This window comes from Tachypleus tridentatus, chromosome 10, assembly GCF_004210375.1.
Source record: "Tachypleus tridentatus isolate NWPU-2018 chromosome 10, ASM421037v1, whole genome shotgun sequence".
Taxonomy (NCBI): domain Eukaryota; kingdom Metazoa; phylum Arthropoda; class Merostomata; order Xiphosura; family Limulidae; genus Tachypleus; species Tachypleus tridentatus.
In genome coordinates this window covers 129,632,385-129,654,619 of record NC_134834.1, presented here as the reverse complement: position 1 = coordinate 129,654,619, position 22,235 = coordinate 129,632,385, and the positions used below count along the sequence as shown (strand labels likewise).

Genomic DNA, 22,235 nt, shown 5'->3' with positions numbered 1-22,235 from the left:
TATTAATTACTACCTGCTAACGATTCACAAGCTTTTGAATGCCACTTCTATAAAATTCTTGGGGTTTGGAGGAAAGAATGTAGAGAGGGTAGTTTTGACATCTTCGTGTATTCCAAGCTCTTTTCCATCGAGATAGTTCTGCAAACTTTGGAATAGATGATAATCAGATGGGGCAAGGTCTGGAGAATAAGGAGGATGTGGAAGTTTTTCCCAGTCTAGCTTTTCAATCTTTGCAGATGTGATCCTTGCTGTATGAGGTCTTGCATTATCCTGATGTAAATCAACACTTTTACAGTTGACAAAAGCAGGCCTCTTTTCTTTCAGTGCAACATTCAAGCGCTCTAACTGTTGATAATAGAAGTCTGATGTAATCGTTACACTGAGTGGCAGCAACTAAAAGTGGATCACACCAGCAATACTTTCCTAGGGTGGAGAACAATTTTGGGTTGTGCTTTAGCCAGTTTACCTGCACTGAGCCATTGTTTGAAGCGCTTAAAATTTTTATAAAACGCATATTTTTCATCTCCAGTCACTAGCCTATCCAAAAAAGGTGAGTTTCGTTCACGAGAGTACAGAGAAGTGCAAATATCCACTCTTGCTCTAATGTTGGCTTCTGTCAAATCATGGAGGACCCATTTTCCAAGTTTTGACACCTTTTCAAGCTGCTGCAGATGACGGTGAACTGTTGAATGGATTGAATTAAACTTCTGTGCTAGTTCTTCAACTGTGAGAGCACAATCTTTATCAAGTGCACCCGGCAGCAAGTCATCATTAGAGTCAACAGGACGACATGAACGTGGCACAACACTTAAGCTGTAGTCACCTGATCTGAACTTCTGAAATCACCTTTGACATTTTCTTTCATTGAAAGACTCCCCATCATAAACACCTTGAATATTTTGTGTAGTTTCTGCTGTACTATTGCCTCTTTTAAAAACTTGTAAAGCATTATACGCCTAATGTGCTCCTCAGGCACATCCATCTTCATAAGGGTTTATTTGATTAATGATTTGAGAAAGTGGAGTCGGGCTAGTTTCTTTTATTTGTCTGAACATTTTTATAAACATTTTACGACATATTTTCATCATTAAAGCCTTTTACAAAGACAGAAATGATGATGACGCATTTTCTGTATTAAATTTTCGGACATTACTTATGAGATGGCCTGATATAATAATTTTATAATAATCAATATTCACATTTACAGATGCTAAATGTATTCTATTAGACTGTAAGTATAATACAGAATATATATAATTATAAACTCTACATATTTACGTTGCACTTTAATTACTTAAATTTGAAAGCTCTGTACACAATCTTTAAATGATTAATTTATTACTCATCACACATGCACTATAATCAACATACACTATACGCGTACGCAGCATAGAGTACATTGTGTCCAGAAAACCATCGTTTTAATCTACTTATAATAAAATGGCAGTTTTATTGCACTTAAACGTGTAACATTTATAGTATATTTACGGAAACCTTTATTAAAATAAAAGTTAATTATAACACATTGTCGCTGTGTGCGTATTTACAATATATTTAAGGTTTATGGGAAGATCTGTCGTTATCTATGTGTTTATAATATATTTAAAATAGTTTATTGTAAATATGGAGTAATACATATCAGTTAAATAGAGTTTTTGTATTTAAATAAACTGCATGTTTCTGAAACACAATGATGAAACATTGTCACTATATATGTAAGTTAATTACGTGGTCATAAAAAAAACACTAACTACTATATTCTCATTTTTTGATGGGTTAACATAAACTTATACCATACTATGCCTGCATACAGAAAATGGTCAGATTGTATCAGTTGGTTGGCCTGGCATAGCCAGGTTGTTAGGGTTCTCGACTAGTAATCTGATGGTCGCAGGTTCGAATCCCCATCGCACGAAACATGCTCGCCCCTTCTGCTATGGGTACGCTATGTTACGCTCAATTCTACTACTCATTGGTAAAAGAGTAGCCTAAGAGTTGGCGGTGGGTGCTGCTGACTAGCTGTCTTTCCCTCGTGTAGCTTTGTGCGAAAATCTAAACAAACAAAAACTCTCACTTCAAAATTAGGGACGACCAGCACTGATAGTCCTCGAGTATCCTTACACGAAATCCGGTAAGGATAAACCATACCATGTGGCTTGGACACTTAGTCTCAAGGGGTTGCACAAACGCATGTGCAAATTGATACGTGTTAGGTTTCTCTCGTACATGTGTCATTTCAAACGATTTGTGACGTGGATGATCCATGGATTACGAGATACTGCATTTAGACTCTTTGCGTTAATTTTAGAGTGTAGCATAATAGAATTCTTCGTATCATTGTTGGATATCTGTTTATTATCAGTGTACCTAAAGACCACACAACTTCATCCCATCTTAAAGGCCAGTACAGATGCCATCATATTGGTACAGGGTTCTTTTTGGTTTTGGTTTAATGTTTTTTTGTTTACTTTTGATATCACATAAATAAGTAGTTAATTTTGAAACTGAATAAAGATATCCAGTACATTTTAGAACCATTTCGTTTTAGAAACTCCTGGTAATCTGTCATTTTCGTTTCTTTAAGAGATCAGAAAAATCACTGTTTATTATTAGGATCAAGACAACCCACTTTATTTCTTATTAGTTTTACACAGTTACAGTTACTATTTAGAAAATAGTTTTGTCACACTTTGCTGATTTTAATATTTATCTATATTATAAAGAAGTAGGAAGATTTTGCGGTTTAAAAAATAAAAATAAATTTATTCGAACTGCTGCCTTTTCACAAGCTTTACGTGAATCTGAAGATAACTGATGTTTCGGGTATGCATATAAACCCATGAGTAATGTTCGGAAAACGATTTATTTTAGTTTCTAACTGATATACACACACTTCACATGTTTATTTTTTTGCAGATGGTGTGGGATTTCAGTGTCCTGAATAACAACGATTTATTCAAAAATGAAATATTTTTGTACTTGTTTGAAGAAATTGAACAGAGGAGTAACTCCGAAAATAGTAGAATAATAGCAATGAGTAATAGTATAAAAAGTTTCTAGGAACACTCTGTCTTAGATCATGAGAGAGAGAGAGAGAGAGAGAAAAGTGTCAATAAAGAAAGAGAAAACTAAAATATGAATGAATTAGTTAAATTCAGCATTTCGTTTCGTGGTAATTAAATAGTTTGGTCAAACTGACAGGATTACATTACAAAAATGACTCGGAATAAGCACGTATTTTTATTTATATCCACGTAAAGAGATCGAAGAACACCTTAGTTTGTGAAACCTGGCCACGTAACCTGCACGGAACCTGACCAGCTGTGCCGCTATCAGCATCTGGTTTTTGATATCTGTAAACGGATTCGTGTATTGTTTAGTTTAGAAAATAAGTCGCGAGATCGTACGTTTGTTAACATGGTTATCGTTGGTAATGGCTGTTTCGATAGAATGACTATTTATTGGTGAGTTTAAGGAAAAATGTTTGCAGCATTATGGGTATTGCTGTTTACTCTCCAAATGTAAGTGCAGAAAGGTAACTTTTGTTTAGAAACAATATGCTATTTGTAATAGTTCTAAAAACTTACTTTTAAATATAGTGCGAAATGTAACACATCAGAATTTCCAATATAATGTAAAATTAATAGCAACTTGGTTGGAGATGACAATTTCGTGTTTATCACACAATTTGACTGACTTGTGTTACTTTTAATCTTAGTTTTTATTAGATTACATTGGTCTCGTAATCATTTTAAGTATTAAATATAAATCAGAAAATTGAATAGTGCCGAGCTTCATCTGTTATATTTTGTTCTTAAATGATGAATTTGAAGCTATGAACTTGGAGAAATATAACACAGAAGATTACACAATGTGCTAGGGTGTGTGTAGTAACAGAGCATACACAGACACGCAAAATATGTGTAAACATTGAGAAAGCAACTTCGCCGACTGATGTTTTTTTTTCGCTGTTTGTCAAACATTTTATCAATTTCGATGTTACACTTACAACTTTTCAACTACGTATTGACTTGAAACAAGTTTTCGTTGAGGAATAAGAGGATGGGAGAGAAAGGTGTTTCTGTACGGAAAACAAAGTATTAGGTTAAAAAATGTTTGTTTACCCAGGTATTTTTAATCTACACAACATTTATCACTAATCGAATCTAGATCAATGAAATTTTCAGAATCATTTCAAGCCTGTAAAATTCATAATTCACCATACCTTTGTTGCATAATTAAATATTTTCGTGATTTTATTGTATTTAGTATATGCAAAGTTAAATTCATTTTCTGTGACAGTTTTCGTTTTTCTACAATATTAATGTATAACAGTTTAACTTCCTGATTTACATTTTCACGAAGTTTTTGCTATAGAACAAAATATGCTTAATATTGCCAGTATATCTGCTGTAGCATAAAAAATGTTGGCCTTGGTAGTGTTCTATAAAATTACATGTTCCGTGCATTCGGTTGGAAGAAACTGGAAGCTAACGTTTACATACATTCCCTAACATTTCATCATTGTCTTCCGCTCAAGGTTGCTCCTACATTGTGCAAGATTAAAAACGCGACTCAGGAATGTTTAAAGAAAATTTGAAAAATACAGTATTCCGCTCACTTTCGTTTACTGATGAATTTCAGACGTGAGTTTCATTGCTATTTAAGCTTTTGTCACTTATTTGGGCCATATGTTGTTGATCTTTTGTTGTTTTGGTCTCGAGCATAATTATGTTTGAACAATCAGTTTGATAAAACATTATCTTTAGTATTCCAATATAAAGAACATGTGGAAAATTAAATATTTTGTCTTATCTGAGGCAAATTTAATTAAATGCTTTTGTTGTTCCGTAACTTCAGTGTCAGCAAAATTGCCGTTTTGATCTGTGATTTAACATTTCGTTTCTCAAAATATAAGTTTTTGTAGCGATTAATTTATTTGAAGATTATTTTCTAAATACTTACCATTTTGGTCAAGTTATGTACACCGAGTTTTGGAAATGTTTTGTTAAATCATCTCTTGTGTTACCTTTTTTTTACTACTATTGCGAAATTTGTGGTGTGTAAACCCATAGATGGTTGGTTTCAAAAGTGCGTGAAATTAAAAACGTGAGATTGTAGTATTGAGAAATTATTTTAAACTATGAGAGTAGTCTTACGCAGACTGTGATCGTGGTGAAGTTGTGATAGTAGTATTGTGCAGAACCGAGATCTGTGTGAAGTTTGAACGTGTGTACAGTCAAGATAAACGATCTTGCCCTGTTTGTTATTAACACGTATTGCGATAAACGTAAATAATAAAAACAAATCCTCGTTCTTTTTTTTTCAACGGAAACAAACATTCCACATTGGAGATCGTACTGACAGTATTTCGAAACAATTAAAAGACATTTATTCAGTGTCAGAAGGTAAATAATACACTAAGAAAGCATTTCCATTACGATGAAAACCACACATTCTTAATTATCTCGAATTAGTTTCACTTGCTCTTGTTTATTGTTTCTGAACAACTGTTACTTTGAATATTATGGGAATCTCCAGGGAGTGGGTTTGTTATGACTTGGTGGTTAGGACACTCGACTTTCAGCCGTCGGAAAGGGGACTATGATGTGCCAGTCAATCCCATTGTTCTTTGGTATACAGTAGCACAAGACTTACCGGTTTTTTCCCTCTAGGCAATCGCTTCAAAATTAAATATGCCTCTACACGAAACAAGGTTTGCGCTGGGAAGTATAAGAACTAGGGGTAAACAATTATACTACATGAACAACGCTCTAATAGTAAATAAAAATTAGAATATCATCACCGGAAATGTTTGTAATTTGCAGAATTATCGCACAAACCAAACTAAACGAATATAGAATTATCTTCATTGATACGATCTTAGACAACCTGGCACAATCACTAATCCTCGTGTTGTGATTATAAAACTGCTTTCCCGTAAAAATCACAATAACTATTAAGAAGAAAGCAAGAGTTCACATACGAACGCACACACATATATATAATATGAGAGAGAAGAGGTTATTAATATTCCTCGTCATTATTAGTTATTGAATGAAATGACCAATTAGTCTTAGTCGACTTGTTAAACCAAAACAATTATTTTCAATAGAAAATTGCAATAAAAATGATTACAAAGTTTAGTCAGTGTATAAAGACAATAAGTCAAAAAAGGTGGCCACGTTATTTAATGAGTGAAACCAAAATACGTCAAAGTTGTGATAACGCTATGAAAATTCATGTTAGGTTTTGGATTGTGTAACGGGGAAAGGTATTTTTAATACATTTTAAAATAAAAAAGTTTTGAGAAAATATTTAAAGAGGAAATCGGATTATGTAGTAAAATACTGGAAATATCTGATTAATCTTAAGTCTTTATTCTGATCCTTGATTCTACTCTCTTTGTTTTTTTAAAGTAAAGATATAATTAATAAGGATTTAGCGGTTCTGTACATAACATTATGTAACAAAATTTTTATTTGTTCCTGGGCAGAAAGTGTTATTTCCCAATTGCTTATGCCTAAAGTAAATGGAAAAGACCTATTTTACTTTTCAAACTTTGCTTTTGTGACCCGGGTAATGAAATTTTCAAATTTACCCATTTTCCAGAACATTCCAGGTACATTCAGTGCTGAGTAGCTGATAGAGAATTTTCTCGATCTCACAAGAATTTTTTAGAATTTTGTAGAACTTACGAGAATTTTCAAGAACCTTTTATAATTTTCTAGAACTTTCCATAGTACTATATATATACAGGGGCTCGCCACTCACCACTTCTGTTTAGTTCTAGCTGCCTAAGTGAATACATAGGATTCTTTACCAAGTTTCCCTGTTATTTTTGCTTTTGAGAAAGCAGGGACAGTGCAGTGCACTACAACAGGAAGCACTGGCCACAACGGACCGAATTCTCTGTGAAGAGTCACAATGTCAAGTGTGAGCCACCATTGCACATAAAATTGGGTTTATGAAACAATTTGTTACAGCTCTTGATAAGGAGTTTACAGCCTTCAAGTACCTTCGAGACTTCTTCCCTAAGCTGTTTGGCAAAGGTCAAAGCTGGTGTCTTCCTTGGACCACAAATAAAGAAGATCCTGGAGTGCACAGAATTCCCCTAGAAGCTCAGTAGGGAGGAAAACAAAGCTTGGGGCAGCTTTGTCGCAGTGGTTCGGAGTTTCTTGGGCAATCACAAGGCCAAAAATTATGTGGAATTGGTTGAAGCTCTGGTGAAGAACTACGGCAAAATGGGCTACAGGATGTACCGGAAAATCCATATCCTTGACACTCATCTTGATAAATTCAAGGAGAACATGGGAGCATACTCAGACAAGGCGAGCGCTTCCACCGAGATATAACGAAAACATGATGGGAAAACATATTTGGAAGCTGATATGTGAAAGTGATTTACATTACAGTCGCAAATCTCTAAAAACTACTCACTTCTAAACATATTTGTTTATTTTTGTATACCTTTAGTATAAATTCATGTAAATCTTGATTCATATGTTGTTTTATTCAGAACTTGTGTAAATGAAACTTTGTAAGTTTGCCCGTTTTTACATAGAAAATAGGTTAATTTCTAATTCATCATCCAGGTTAGAAAAGCAAAATTTGAATGGAATTATGGCCATTTTCTGCACTTTTATAACATAAGCAATTAAGAAATAACACATACAATTCAGGAACAAAATTTATGTTATATAGTGTAATCTTAAGCCATACTTAAAATCTCAAGACCTAGTTAGACAATGGAAAACGTTGTTGTGAGAATACTTTTATTTATTACAAAATCTTGTTTGGAAAGTCATCACTTTAATATTTTTCTGCTCATGATTGTTTTATGGCTTGGCCGTATTTTTTACAAAATTGTTTCACCGTCACGTCACTTATTTTTGTTTATTACTTCGTTTTAAACTTAAATCTGATATTTCTTTGTTTTCTTTCTTTCTGACGCTTGTAGTGATGATTGTATGACAGTTGAAATCATTTAATTAATTAACAATAACTTATCAATCTTGACCTGAACATGAAACCTAGAAGTGGATTGGATGTTAACAATAGCACAGCGGACTTATAGCGCTAGAAACCGGGTTTCGATACCTGTAGGAGGCACAATATAGATAGTCCATGATGTAGCTTTGTACGTAACTACAAATAAAAAAGCAAAAACTTCCCAACCCACTAGGTATCGAATGCCAATTCCAATTTGAGTGTTGTAACAGGTCCAGTATAACCTGTATTTTGTTTGAAAAAGCGTGCGGCACGATTATAGAAGTTATATATACAAAAAACGGCTGGTATGGATTGAATTGTTTGTTGTTTTTTTTATGTAGAGGAGCGAACAACGTTTAGACCTTCTTCGGTCATCGTCAGGTTCACAAAGAAAGAAAGAGGTAACTGACCGATAGCTGACCGCATGTTTGAAGGGGGTTGTGTAATTGAGTGTGGGAATGTAGAGGGCGTCCTTAGATGTTTGATTATATATATTAATATAGGTATAAAGGTGTTCCTCTGTATTGGTTTATTTTAGGCTTGAGTTGTTGTGTAAGTAAGACTTCTTTAATTTTGCGTTTGTTTATGTTTGTTTCTTTATTTAGTATTTGAGTGTTTTCTATGGTTATGTTGTGTTTATTTGACTTGCAGTGCTCGAAAACGTGTGAAGGTGACTTTTTATGTTCTTTGTATCTGGTTTCCATTTTCCTACTTGTTTCTCCAATATAGAAGTCGTGGCAGTTATCACATTGTATTTTATAAATAATGTTGGTGTGGTGTTTGTCAGTGTAGTTTTTACATAGTATAGACCTCAGTTTTGTGCCTGGTTTTTGAATACCAAATTTATTCAGAATAAACATTTGATGTGCTTTTTGTACAGTAATTTTCTTCGTATATGAACGTTGGGTTGAATTGATTTCCAGTGCTTGATCAACAAGATGTTAAACCACAAGGAAGGTTACAATGTGATCGAGGAACCTACAGTTAAATAACCACGCTCTCAGTAAGTGCATATTCTTCACTAGTTTTGTTTTTTTTTAACGTTTTATTAAAAACGAAGTTGAGTTGTTTTCACTCATTGAGCGTATGTGATTATACATACACAGGTGATGCAAAGCCACAAAAATTGAGTAATTGCAAGTTCGTGGCTAATTTATAAATGATATAAAATATCAGTACATAAAAACAAAAGAACAGTAAATATACAATGCAATAAACCCATTGGTTTGCATAGATAAGTAAGTCATCCTATTCTTTTTGTGTGCTGCCATATAGTTTATCAATTTGGGATATTACAATTGCTCTGTTGTACTCCCAACAATGCGCACAAGTGTTTGATCGCCTTTTAATACGCAGTTTTTGTGTAAGACGCATATCCTAAAAATAAAATTACATCAGGGTTTTGTGTGCCAAGCCTTGATTGTTTCATCGGCTTTTATAGTCGAAATGTTGTTTCACTACGTTTGATGAATGCTTGATATCATAATTATGATGAATTATGAATTTCTCACTAATAATTTGTGTTTCTGAGGCAATGAAATGTTTTATTAGAATGTACCTGTACTTAGCAGCAGCCAGTATGCCATCAGTTTTGTATAGCTCACTGACACTGTTGGCTGAAATGTTGCCGAAAATGCTTCATCTTATATGCTTTGCATTGGCTGTTACCGTTCTGCTTTCCACCATCAAACTGTCGTTAAATGTTACCAAACAATTCAAAGTTTGATTCACCTGTGAAGAATAGACGCCTTCTTTGATTATTCAATTGTTTTTGGTCCGATGTTCTTATTTACAGTAAGATCGTTGGCTAAATCTTTACCCAATCATTGTCTATTATGTAAATAACATACTCTGGTATATCAAACATCGCTTTTAGAAAGGTTCGGTTTTTTTTCCCTTGACAATTTCAGTTACTAATATTGCTAATTTGAATGTTGCATGCACCTATTACTGAAAAAAGGAGCAGCCTTGAATAGTCAAAAGTGTTACATCTACTTTCTTGTACGAGATCAGTCCTAGAAACCATGACTGGACTACTGCTACCACTACAGAGTTTTGTGAACCAAATGTTACAACTGAATAGTATTGTTTAAAATATTTTATAAAGTACTCGTGTCGGTAAAAAATTAACAAGTTTACTTCGCCTCTGTTGATTGCTTTATACAGTGTTGTTACTTCACTTGGCTTTTATGTTAGTTTATTTTTATAAGTTCTTGTTTCACATATAAAATTTGAAATTGAGGTGTGCATAAAGTGATGATGTAGTTTGTAAATGAGGAATGTTTTCTTCTGTTAGCTCCCGAAGGTACAAAGACGTCATTTATCATATTTATTGTGTGCAGTCACAACGTGATTTTGTACATGCTCAGAGTGGCAGAACCAGTGTAAGTTTGATTAGAAAACTATTCAGACATGTGGGTTGTTAGTACATAAGCAATTTTCTATGTTTTATTTTAAACACTGAATGTGGTTAACGCAGTTATATGATACATATGATACTATTTTAGAATGAAATAAAAATACAAAAACAATTATTTTAAATACTGTGATTATGATTCAAGCCATGCTAAAGAGAATGGAGTCTGGATCCGTACCATATAAAAGGCTTGTTTCTTTTCCCAGGTTCAACGTTCTACAGTAGGTGCATTCTCGTTAAACTGGCACGATGTATAATAATAATATCGTAGCGAATAGCTTTAATACTGCTTTGTATGGAAATTTTTTTTTCCAGTTAGCACACAAAAGAAAATTTCTAGAGGAAAACGCAAACGGGAAAATCGTAGCTACAACTTTTTGTTAACCTGAAGATGACCTAGGAAGGTCGAAATATTGTTCTCTGCTTTATTAGTAAGTGTTAATACCCATACCAGCCGTTCTGAAACCACTTTTACTTTAAGTGGGTTTCTCGTCATCAAAAAAGAGCTTTGATGTCTGTTTCATGCTAGTGTAAATGCTTACTTACCCAGTTTAGAGATTTGTCTGAAATATTGTTAAATAATGTAATAAAGAGCTGCAATTATTAAATTTGATTTTCTTATGCATTAGTAGTTTTCCTTTTAAGGATTAACTAGTAAACAAGGGGTGACCAGAAAAACTATTATCTGAGGATAGAAATCAGTCAATTCTTGCAAGTGAATGAAAGTTATTCGGCTTCTGAGGCAACGTGTACCGAGTTACTTTCTTACAGTCTGGCTTATATTCATCATCATATGACTGAATGAAATGATCGACTGCTTGATTTGTTTTTCTTAATTGGAGAAAGTAACAAATCAAGTTGGTGAACAATAAACGTCGTGGGAATATCTAAATCAACTGATTTAAAATAGTGTTTAAATGCTGCTGTTTCAATTTTGAAAAGTTGTATTAAATAATTTTTTTTTTAATTGCCACGTTGGATAAATGAATAGTATATATTGTTATAATAATATGGTTTTGCTGTAAAGTATCAAACTGGATGATATATTCCATACCAGTCAAACAAAAAGTTGACAATGACTATTGGTAGAATCGTGGCGCTGTTATTATATATCGAATTTTGCGATATATGTTTTACTTGTTATAACTACAAATTAACAGTGACTGTTGTGACAACCATGGTGTTGCTATATCATGTTGAAACGTAAAATAATACTGTATCTGTAAAACTGTAAAAATTAATTGCGACCATTGTAACAGAACCATGGCTGTTGCATTATTACGTATTATACCTTCTGTACGTGTTTTTATCAAGCTCAAAATAATTACACAGGCCTGCGAATTTAAACTTCATAAAGTTTGTTTTGGCATTAATAACGGATTCCTCATAATTAAGCTACGCAGATTTCGAACATTATTTTTTTTCTAACACTTAAAGATTATACGCAAATATGGAAGAAAAACTCACTTATATCGAATTATTATTATTTCGTTTACCACAATGAACATTTTTTTTGTTATTATGCATGTTAACAAATATACAAACAAACCAAAGGGAAGAACAGTGATGTCAGATGAATATGTATCCTCATTCATCCTGATTTTGTGTGAGTGAAATCTACGTCTTTTAGCCTCAAAACTACGTGTTGTGGTCTTTTAAGTATTGCGTTATAACATTTTGTGAAAAATGTATACGTGATGGGGGAAAAAATGGATTTCGTTTTTTGATTCATAGTATAGGTATTATTGTAAAACGTAAAACTTTCAAGACAATAACGCCATTGCAGGCCTGCGTTATATATGAAGCTATTGTACCTATATTGTAGTGACGAAAGCTTGGTTCTTTTACACAAATATTTCGAATAATACTGGCATTGTGAACTTCTTAAACGTTACCACGACCAGGATGACCACGTTCTTTTTTGGCCTACATATAAACCTTAATGTCACGAAGATTCGTTCTTTTTTTTTGTTGTTGTTATTGGTACAGGTGGATCTTCAAAAATCAAAAATAAGTCCTACGACTGTATGTTTGTGTTATGAAAGTCGAAGTCAATCCATTGAAATTTAGTAAATAGAGTTAGAACATCAGGAGAATAATTAGAGGCCAAAAGCTCATATTTGTAAAATAAAGTATTTTGTAAGAGGACTTCCATGCTTTCAGTATTCTCTTGACAGCCGAATTCAATTTCGTTTTTTTGTTGCAAGAAAGAGTGAACGTGGCCTGCAAGATTGAAGGGAATTATCGGCATCTAGTGGCATTAAGTTCTGATAAACGTTATGGATTTTGTGAAAATCGCGGCTTTTTTTTTTTTTTTATCTGAGCAATTTTTTCATCCCGTTTAAAATGTAACATTTGATTGTACTGAATAGATGTGAAAATGGTACTTTAATTGAAATATAAAACACTTTTATGCGTGGCTTATCATAAACTTTTCTTACGCTGGAAGAGCCGTAAGTCGAAACTACGTGAATCTTAGTTTTTCGTAACAATTGTAGTATTTTTAAAAGAACCATGTAAGAATTTTATGGTTATTATATATATATAAGTATGTATATTATACTTGCTAATGTAATCTAAACCAAGTAACGGTGTTAATTTTATAGTAACCGTGTTTATTATATTTACTAGTATAAACTAAACCACAAAACGATGTAAAATGTGCAAAAACAGACACATTACCAGTTGGTGGTTTGCGCATTTAACTTGCAAAAACCGAGCAATCAAACACTTAACTTGGTATTTAATCAGTATAAGACCTTGCGTACAAAATTAAAGAATAATGTAATGTGTAAACCACATAATATAGCTGATAATCCATGGCTGATGAGGCCTTTCGATAATACTAGTGCTAGTCAGGCCGGTGTGTGTATATCATTTAATTGCATGAACAACAACTGGTTGTTGAACTCAGTGTTTGTTGTATATATTTTGTTTAAATAATATTTAAAGAAGTTATAGTTTACTTTCATGACATCAGTTACTACATTAAGCAAGAAATATAAAGCACTTTTAATCTTGTTCACCCTAGAAATAACCTCACGTTAATGTTATTTACGAAGTATTTTCTCATATTGTTAAAATATGTTTCTATTACAACGCATTTACTGTTATAGATTTATTTTCATATTCATGTTTGTTTCAATTTGATGTATGTGACATATTGATGTTGGATGTGTTTTGCGCACATTCCTCCTGTTCCTTAAATTTGAAGATTTTCGAGAGTAAGAATCAACGATATATGTTTTACGAAAGTACTAACGCATCTTCGAATATTGTTAAAAATGAAATAGAAACCCTATAATCCTAGTGCTTTCGATAGGTGAACCTTGGTCGAACAAGCCTCGAAAGCACTTATTGTGATTAGTACTTAATAATCGGAAAGCTGCAGAATTTTACCGGAAGCGTTTATAAATTTCGAACATTACAAACCGTTTAACTTCACTGCATTAACTTCAATCGTTAGCATCTGCAGGAGAACATTAGATATTGTCGTCGGTGAAATTTTACGTGCTTCAAGCTAGCTAGCCGTCAAGAGAATTGTACAGATGTATCAAGAACGAATTAATTCGCTCCTCGTGACTGTTGATAAAATATTCAATTCCAGACCAGATACAAGACTTAGTATTGTTTGAAAGTTTGTGAAATGTGTATATGTCATTATTTGTAAAACACGTTTATTATAAGTTATTGTTATTTGTATATTAAAATATATTCGTGTTAAGAAAGAGAACTGCATATCGATGTTGTTGGAAAATATCATGAATTTGATACATATTAACATTCAATTAACTTCTAAATAGCGCTCCAGTGTCAACTTCAGGCGAGGACTGTGCTATTAATGAACTGCTAGAAGGCCTTATGGATCTTGACATAAATCTTCCTAATGGAAGAAAAGTCCGAATGACTGTGGAAAGAAGGTAAGGGAGCACGAGAATAGGAGCATTTGAAAAGTATTTCATTCTGTATTCAAAGACCAAATAATTTTAAATTTAAAATGCCATGGAGTGCGTTATGTTGCAATATCAATTGATAATAATTATATTTAAAAAGGTATTTGGAGTATTTTTCAACTTTGAGGTGTACTAAACATTTGTTTGTTTGTGTGATACAAGTAAAAACTGTTGTTCTCAATTGATTATGGCATTGGTTTTATTACCTAATTTTTGTACAAATATTTCATGTTACAAACTTAAAATATTAGGAAATTTGATAGGATATATCGCAATATGCTCTCGGAAGTATGAAACAAACGTAATCAAAGGGTTCCTATATACTTGTGTTTACGAATCTAAAAACTAACAGCATAGTATTACCAGTTACCTAAAGACCGATGAACGTTCTTCAGTGGCGTAGGAAGTGGTGGAGCTCAGGCCCACCCATTTCTAAATATTTCCCCGTAAAAATACATCCAAATTAGGATATTTACTATCAAGTCAAGCAGGAGGATGTATAAAATTAATCCAGGAGATTCCAAGGCCCCAGGTCAAGTCCTGAACCTCTTATGGTACACATTCCCTCGCGCGCGCGCACACACACATACACATACACACAAGATTTTAATTTTCTTCCTACACATCTATTTTTTAATTAAATTAACTCCCTGAATGTCTGGTTACGAAGCAGTTGGTAATTTCAGAAGGTAAGTTGTTCAAAATACTTGGAAACAAGTAACAACTACTAAACCAAAATTATCTTAACTCATTTTTATTTTCACTTTTTTTCTTTCTTTCTTCTAACGATGCTAACGCGTGCCTCTACCATTCCCAACTAGCTAGAAGTTTCATAAAAAATAAATAAGTTTTTATCAGATGGATTGATGGGCATGCTCATCACAGTCACCAGGTTTGAGTTCGATGAAGCACGTGATTCATCTCCAAGACAGTATCTTGAAGCAACTGTAGTGGAACAGTGGATTGTACTGTCCTGTAGCGTATTGGTTTGCTCAATGCATGCCACATCACATTTGGATTGAACGTACACCTTATTGATATTATGAGTATTTTGGGCATTTACTTCAGTATTAGGCATTTACAAAACAGACCATATAACTAGTCACCTGACAGTGCACAGGCAGAAATAGAGGTAAATATATACTGACAGATAAAAGGATGGGTAGTTACACAGAATGTCTCAAAAATTTGTATCATGACTGTTCTTTTATGTATAATTAATGTTGTTTTGTCTATATTTATAATGTGTGAATATACAGATCGACAAAGTGCGTATGACGTGTACGCAAGTTTATGGCATGTAATTTAAACATTTGTTACAATAAAGATTAATAATTAATTCTGACTAAGAATATGGACTTTTGAGACACCCTGTATAAAGAAAGTAGAATGACAGAGAGAAATATAAATAGATAACTGTGTTGACAGACCTAACTGTAGGATGGATGGATAAATAACTATATATATATAGTCAAATGGAGATGGGTTGTTTGGAGAGTTGTACTTTTGACTCGTGGATGGAGTTTTATTTATTTTGAACATAGAGTGAGGGTGTTGGATGTTTTTATCAGTCAGCTGACGAACAAATCAAAGTGTACTTGTTTATAGACAAACCAAGGTGAAAATGTATGGATAAAAGTGACTTGAGTAAAATAGTTTAACTTACTTGGCAAGGACTATACAGTGTTTCTACACTTGAAAACCTCTACATTTCACATTTGTCATTTGGAAAGATGGTATTGTTTTGTTTTATATAAGTTTACCAAAGTTATACAATAACAATGTTCGAATTATTCCCTCGAAAACTGTTAGAAGTAGATTGAATGACTTATTTCTATAGTATTTACATACAATAGTCTTGAATAAAGGACAACTATTGTTTACTAAACAAACTAACCGCAATTCGACTTATCTTTAATATTAATAGATACAAATATGACCTGCTTTACCACCAGCTTGGCGAGTCATGTGACAATTTTCTCATAAACTGCAGTACTAGAGTTTTTTTGCTGTCAAGGTTAGCACTTAGAAAATTCAGGATGGTCTAAGGATCGCCAGGATGTTTATGAAGAACTTTCTCATTCAGTATATTCTGTCCTGTCTTTGAATAAAGAGTAAAAGATGTTTAATATAACCTTAAAGCTGAGATGCCCGTTATTTTTTTCCTATATAGTAATGGTGAACAGGTTTATTCCACAGTGTCATCTTAAGTTGTAAAGCTATAAGATAATTAAAAAAAACTGATTACTATGGAATGGGTAAGTCTGCTAGATTTGTGTCTAGTAATGGTGAACAAATGTTTGTTGGATAGTATAATCTTAAGATATTAAGTGGTAAAACGATCTTAAAGAACAGTTATAACTGTTATAAATGTATTTCTGTGAGGTTGGAGAGAATTTGATGCCGCTGACATCCGATACTACAATGTTTGTAAAGATAAAATGTTCAGAAGCTCTAGCCTTCATAAGTAGTATATCTTTCTGGAGAATAATTTGTAGATATTTTCGAGTAGTAATCTTAATACTTCAGTTTATCAATTTATTTAGCAACTCATTATTTGTAAAACTAAGATTTGAAAAGTAACTTGCATAATTATTGCGTTATTCCGTTATATTGTTATATGCATATCCTTCATCTATTGAAGTTTACATATGTTAAATGTGCTTAAAATCATTAAATGAAGTCTATATTTTGTTTATCTTATGATGGTGTTCCACGTATAAATTCCAACAAAAAATAATGAGAAAAACAAACGGCATCAGCTAATGATCTGACTGTAGGACCCATCAATTGTGACTCTCTTCTGGTTGCCGTTAACACCTTACATCACTCACTATGATCACTCGTGGCCGTATGCTCTTGCACAATTAATTTTGATGAAATAGTTGTTTTATGGAAACTCTATAGGAAGTTTTTTTAATGTTCTAAGTTTAATCATCTGCCCACATGTATAAGAACCCCACGAATGTTGGGAACATCCTGAAGTGAAATAGAGAATACGAAAGAGAAAGTGAAATGCGTGTTGTAGTTTTTCCTATTTCGACTCCTCTGTACGGGTACACGTGGTATCCAGATTATGTTATCAGCAGCATCAACCTTACGCATAAGACGATTTATAATTGATTTAATAGATTTAAAATGACAGGAAGCGTTCTATGCAATCAACGTACGAGATAAAGCATTCCTCAGGCGGTGGATTGGGAGGAGAATCCCTAACAGCCAGTCTTCGCATTCCCCAGGTACTACGCTGTTTATTTATACATTAAACACACACACACACAAAAGGTCACTGGTTACGTAATTAATGTTGCGACGAAGAATGAATTAAGTCATCGTATCCACGATTATTCGTGCAATGTTGCAAACTCTTGGCAAACTGAACATTTTGTGTGCAACTCATGATACACATGTTGAACTTGGTGATTGTGTGCAAAAAGCTTTAGACACTTCCTGCACGTGTAACAAACCAATATCTTTACTGTTGAACGGTTTTCCCAGTATGACTTATTTAAAGATTCTTGGGAAAGCCAGTGTTTTTAATGATTTAGTAAAATAAAAAAAATAAAAAAATTTCGAATACTTCATATCGAGATATCGTTTGTTTGGTATGTTAGTAATTAACTTTTCTGAAGTTTATGGAAATTATTATAACGAACTGATTACTTTAAAAATTTTTGTATATTTACTTATCCAGTTTGTGAAACTTTGAGCCCGTTATCAGAACGTTTAATGAGTAGGTTTAAACTTTAGTTCTAAAGTCTGAGTAGCCTTTGGGACCGAATGAGCTTAATTCGACTGTGTATTCTGTTTGTAATCTGTATCCAAAATATTGTTTTATCTGACAAACAATTCTTTAGTTGTTTACGACGAACAAACAAAAGTTTAAAAACTGGCTATAAATACTTCGCCCGGGAATTCATGATGACGAGAGGCTCACTTGAAGTAAAAATGAAGGTAACCTAGAAAGATCGAAACATTGTTCTGAACGTTATTTTAATTAAAGTTTTAATACCCATACCAATCGTCATGGGAATACTTCGCCCAATAACTATTTTAATTTTTGGTGTATAATATTAACTACAACCAAAAAGATTTTCGTCAGATGTTTAGAAAAATCAACAAGAAATTAGATGAAATGCAAATAAACGCAAAGCCGTAAAAAAGGTATTTAACCTAATATTTTATCTTTCTGAATAACCTTTGCTAACATGAGAGAAACATTAAAATTACAACATTTCAATTTCTTATTTCGCCACAAATTCTTCGCTGTCCGTTTTACTGAATATCAGTAAATCACTATTTAATCATACAGTGAATTTTATTCAGTATTAAGTAGTTCTTTAATGATTAAAAAGGAATATACTTGATTGATTCACGTTAAAGGACGCCCATGATGGACCTTCTGGTGCAGGTGACAACAGCCAAAAACATCACTCCAGGTGGTCACGTAATCCAAGTTCTCACAGATTCGGGAAAGGAAATTCTATATAGAAGCCTTACACTCCAATTGGTGTATTAGACATCCATATCATCTTTATTGTGTCTAAGTCTTCCGTCGCGGAGCCTGTAGTAAAGAAACTACATAAAATGCCCATTCAGCCATTTGAGGTAATGTAAGTTCATGTTAATATATAAATATATTGATAAAAAACGGAGTATTTATGAAAAAGAATATGAAGTTTGTAGATTATTTGTTCAATAATTATATAGATGTGTATAATTCCGCTTGTCTTCATAATAATAATAATAATCAGTAGATTGCATCGAACCTGCAAGACGCGTGTATTACTTATTACAGTTACACGGAATTATAAAATGTGAAAATGTGATCAATATATCTGAAGGTCTTTGGTTCGAGACGTTCTTCCACTAAACAAACATCGCACTTTCAGCTGTAGGTACGTTATGCGAGTTACAGTCAATTCTACTATTCAGTGTAGCGCCTTCAAAAAGTGAATATTGCCGACCAGTTGTGCTCTCTGTGCTTTAGAGTTTAAAATTAGGAAATAAAATATAAAAATATCTGACTTGCCTGTTTGGTCTATTGTATGTAGAAAGTATTTTAGAGGTAAAAAATTAGTTAGGTTGAAGGTTAAAATGCATCATGTAATATGATGCAATTTTCCAGCTATTCTACTTTCGGCAGGTGTTAAAATTTCTCGGAACTATAACAATAGCTCTTCCACCGCTATAATATGAGTTAAATAAATAGAACTGAAAATGAGTGTAGCAGATAAATAACACTTTGGAATTATTTCCTTTAAAAATAAAAAAGTAGCCGTTTTGCACATTTATTTGCATCCGTGTGTGTCTTTTTTTATAAACAAAATCAAGCTGAAACAAAAATAAAAAAACACTGCGATATTTGAAAGGATCCCAGGGTACAGGCCATAATGTGGGATATAAAAATGTATCCTAGGTTTTGGAGGTGACTACGGAAGTAGAACCCATATTGCCATGGGGATACACCATCTAAAGACTGATGTCTTAACCTCTATTTGCCAGTCTCACATGAAGAAATAGCAATATGAATTAAAATAATAGATGTGGCTACTCAAGCCCACAATGTCCCACATCTATATCACCCTTCATTGCCTGCAGACAGTTGTGGGAAGATGACTGCTTTCCAAACGTACACAATTTTTACAAAGTTCGTAATGAACCCAACTGCTTATTTTATCTGCACTTTCATGTAATTACCAACAGGATAAGATTTAAAATAATCTGTGATTTAGAAAGAAAAAAAAGGCTCGACGACAGAAATACACTATTGCCACCTCTACTAAAATTTCGTAGAATTTCACTTCTGAACAATTTTTTCAGAAAAAATTAGTGTAATGAGAAACTTTTAGGTGTTTCTAAGTAAATATAACATTTTAGTTCATCAGTCTTTCCATTGGTGCGTAATAAATGGCCGATAACCAATTAGAAATTACTTTTCTTTAATGTGCAGAACCGCAATCCTAACCAATACAGACTAAAAACAAACCCTTCTGTCTTACAATTTATCCATCTTTTTACAGTAATAGACTTCTGAAAACGTATGTGTGACCTGCTTCATTATCCGGACTTTTTATTTTGGAAATTATAAATTAGATCAACACTGGCCAAGAATAACAAATTATTGTTACTTGCATGTAGCGATGGATGTTGCCCGCTACTGAGATGGTCATCTCAGTTTTAATGTCTTTCAAGATAGCTGGTAGGAGTATTAAAACCTTTATTAAGATAAAGTAGAGAACAACGTTTTGATTTCCTTAGGCCATCTTCAGGTTAACAAAGATTCGGTATCACGAACATCTTAAGTTCTACTGTTCAATAAAAATACATATATCTCATAAGAAAAAAACAGTTTTACCACAACTAAGTTGCAGGTCTAATTTTACGTATTAGTGAATTGAAATTTAAAATGATGTATGAATGTTAGCCTGATAACTGATGGAATTCTGCAGTCTAGCTTAGAACGCAGTAACCAAGCTTTGCCCGACCTTGTTAGATCTGTGCAACTTAGTTTTAAACTAAGTTTATATTGTTATCCACTAAAGTCTAACTTTACACACATTGAGAATGATATCTTTCCTCCCAGACTGGTCAGGCTACTCAAGTCTTATCTTTAGAACTAATAGGAATGGTATATCCCCATCTGGTTAGACTATTCAAGTCTTATCTTTAGATCTAATAGGAATGGTATATCCCCATCTGGTTAGACTATTCAAGTCTTATCTTTAGATCTAATAGGAATGGTATATCCCCATCTGGTTAGACTATTCAAGTCTTATCTTCAGATCTAATAGGAATGGTATTCTCCATCTGGCTAGGCCATTCAAGTCCAGATTTAGATCTATTAAGACTGGTATTCCCATCTGATCTAGTTACTCAAGTATAGCTTGAACTCTAGGAAAAATACTGTCTTTAAGTTCATTAGGCTTCTGATGTCTAGCTTCAGACATAATGAAAATATTATCTCTAACGTGATTAGTAAGCATAGTACATCCCATATATTTAGGTTATTCAAGTCTTCCTTCAGATTTAGTAAGCCGGTCTGTTTAGGCTGCTCATGTGAAGCTTTAAATCCAGAAAGAATACTGTCTCCAAGTTGGTTAGGTTTCTGATGCCAACCTTCAGATAGTGAAAATATTATCTCTGACGATATTAGGCTTTTTCAACATAAATGGTAAAAATGAAGTGGTTATCTTTCTTTACACGTGGAAAGGTATCTTCACAAACAATAAAGAGGTATACAAATAAAGGAGAGAGAGAGAGAGAATACTAAAGAGCTACTATTAATGTTGTATTAATTAGATAAAAATATTTGACTTTACAAAATTGTTTTAGACTTTCGTAAATGTTTTTGTTTGTTTATCTCTTGATGCAGCAAACCTTTAGGCTTCAAGTTAAACTCCCAAGAAATCAGCCAGCGGTTTTGAGAGTCAACCCTAAAATGACACTGACTGAAGTGAAATATACAATATGTTCAAATAAAAATCTAGAAAGCAAAGACTACCACTTGGTGCGGCCTAGCCAACCGAACATTTCTCTAGACTTGAACGTGAGCTTAGCTAGTTATGGAAGTACAGAGATAAGCCTGCTGTCCAAACGAAGTAAGTTATATTTATTATAAGCTAGTACTGACTGACAGTACTGTTTCTTTTCATAATTCTATTGTATACATTTTTCGTTTGAATAAAAAATTTTCTCCTCCCTACAAAGTTGTTAAGATCTTAATTTCTCTACAGTACTGTACAAGTTTAATATCTCAGCCACTATTTCTTGGTGGCTTAGCATTAAGCTTGCAGATTATTTGTGCGAGAAAACTAACTCGCAAACACAAATAGCCCACTATGTAGTTTTGAGCTTAGAAACATAAAATCACT

General features: G+C 33.2%; 1 long non-coding RNA gene across 2 annotated transcripts; it reads left to right on the top strand.

Annotated features, from left to right (window-relative positions):
* Positions 1-2,929: 2,929 nt before the first annotated feature.
* On the top strand, positions 2,930-22,047 carry LOC143228216 (uncharacterized). 2 transcript variants are annotated; one of them, XR_013015263.1, is made up of 4 exons: positions 2,930-3,464; positions 14,212-14,328; positions 18,745-18,969; positions 21,737-22,047. It is a non-coding gene; the product is annotated as an uncharacterized LOC143228216 (long non-coding RNA). The 2 variants fall into 2 exon arrangements; XR_013015264.1 differs by having other exon boundaries at positions 2,930-3,521.
* The last annotated feature ends 188 nt before the right edge of the window (positions 22,048-22,235 follow it).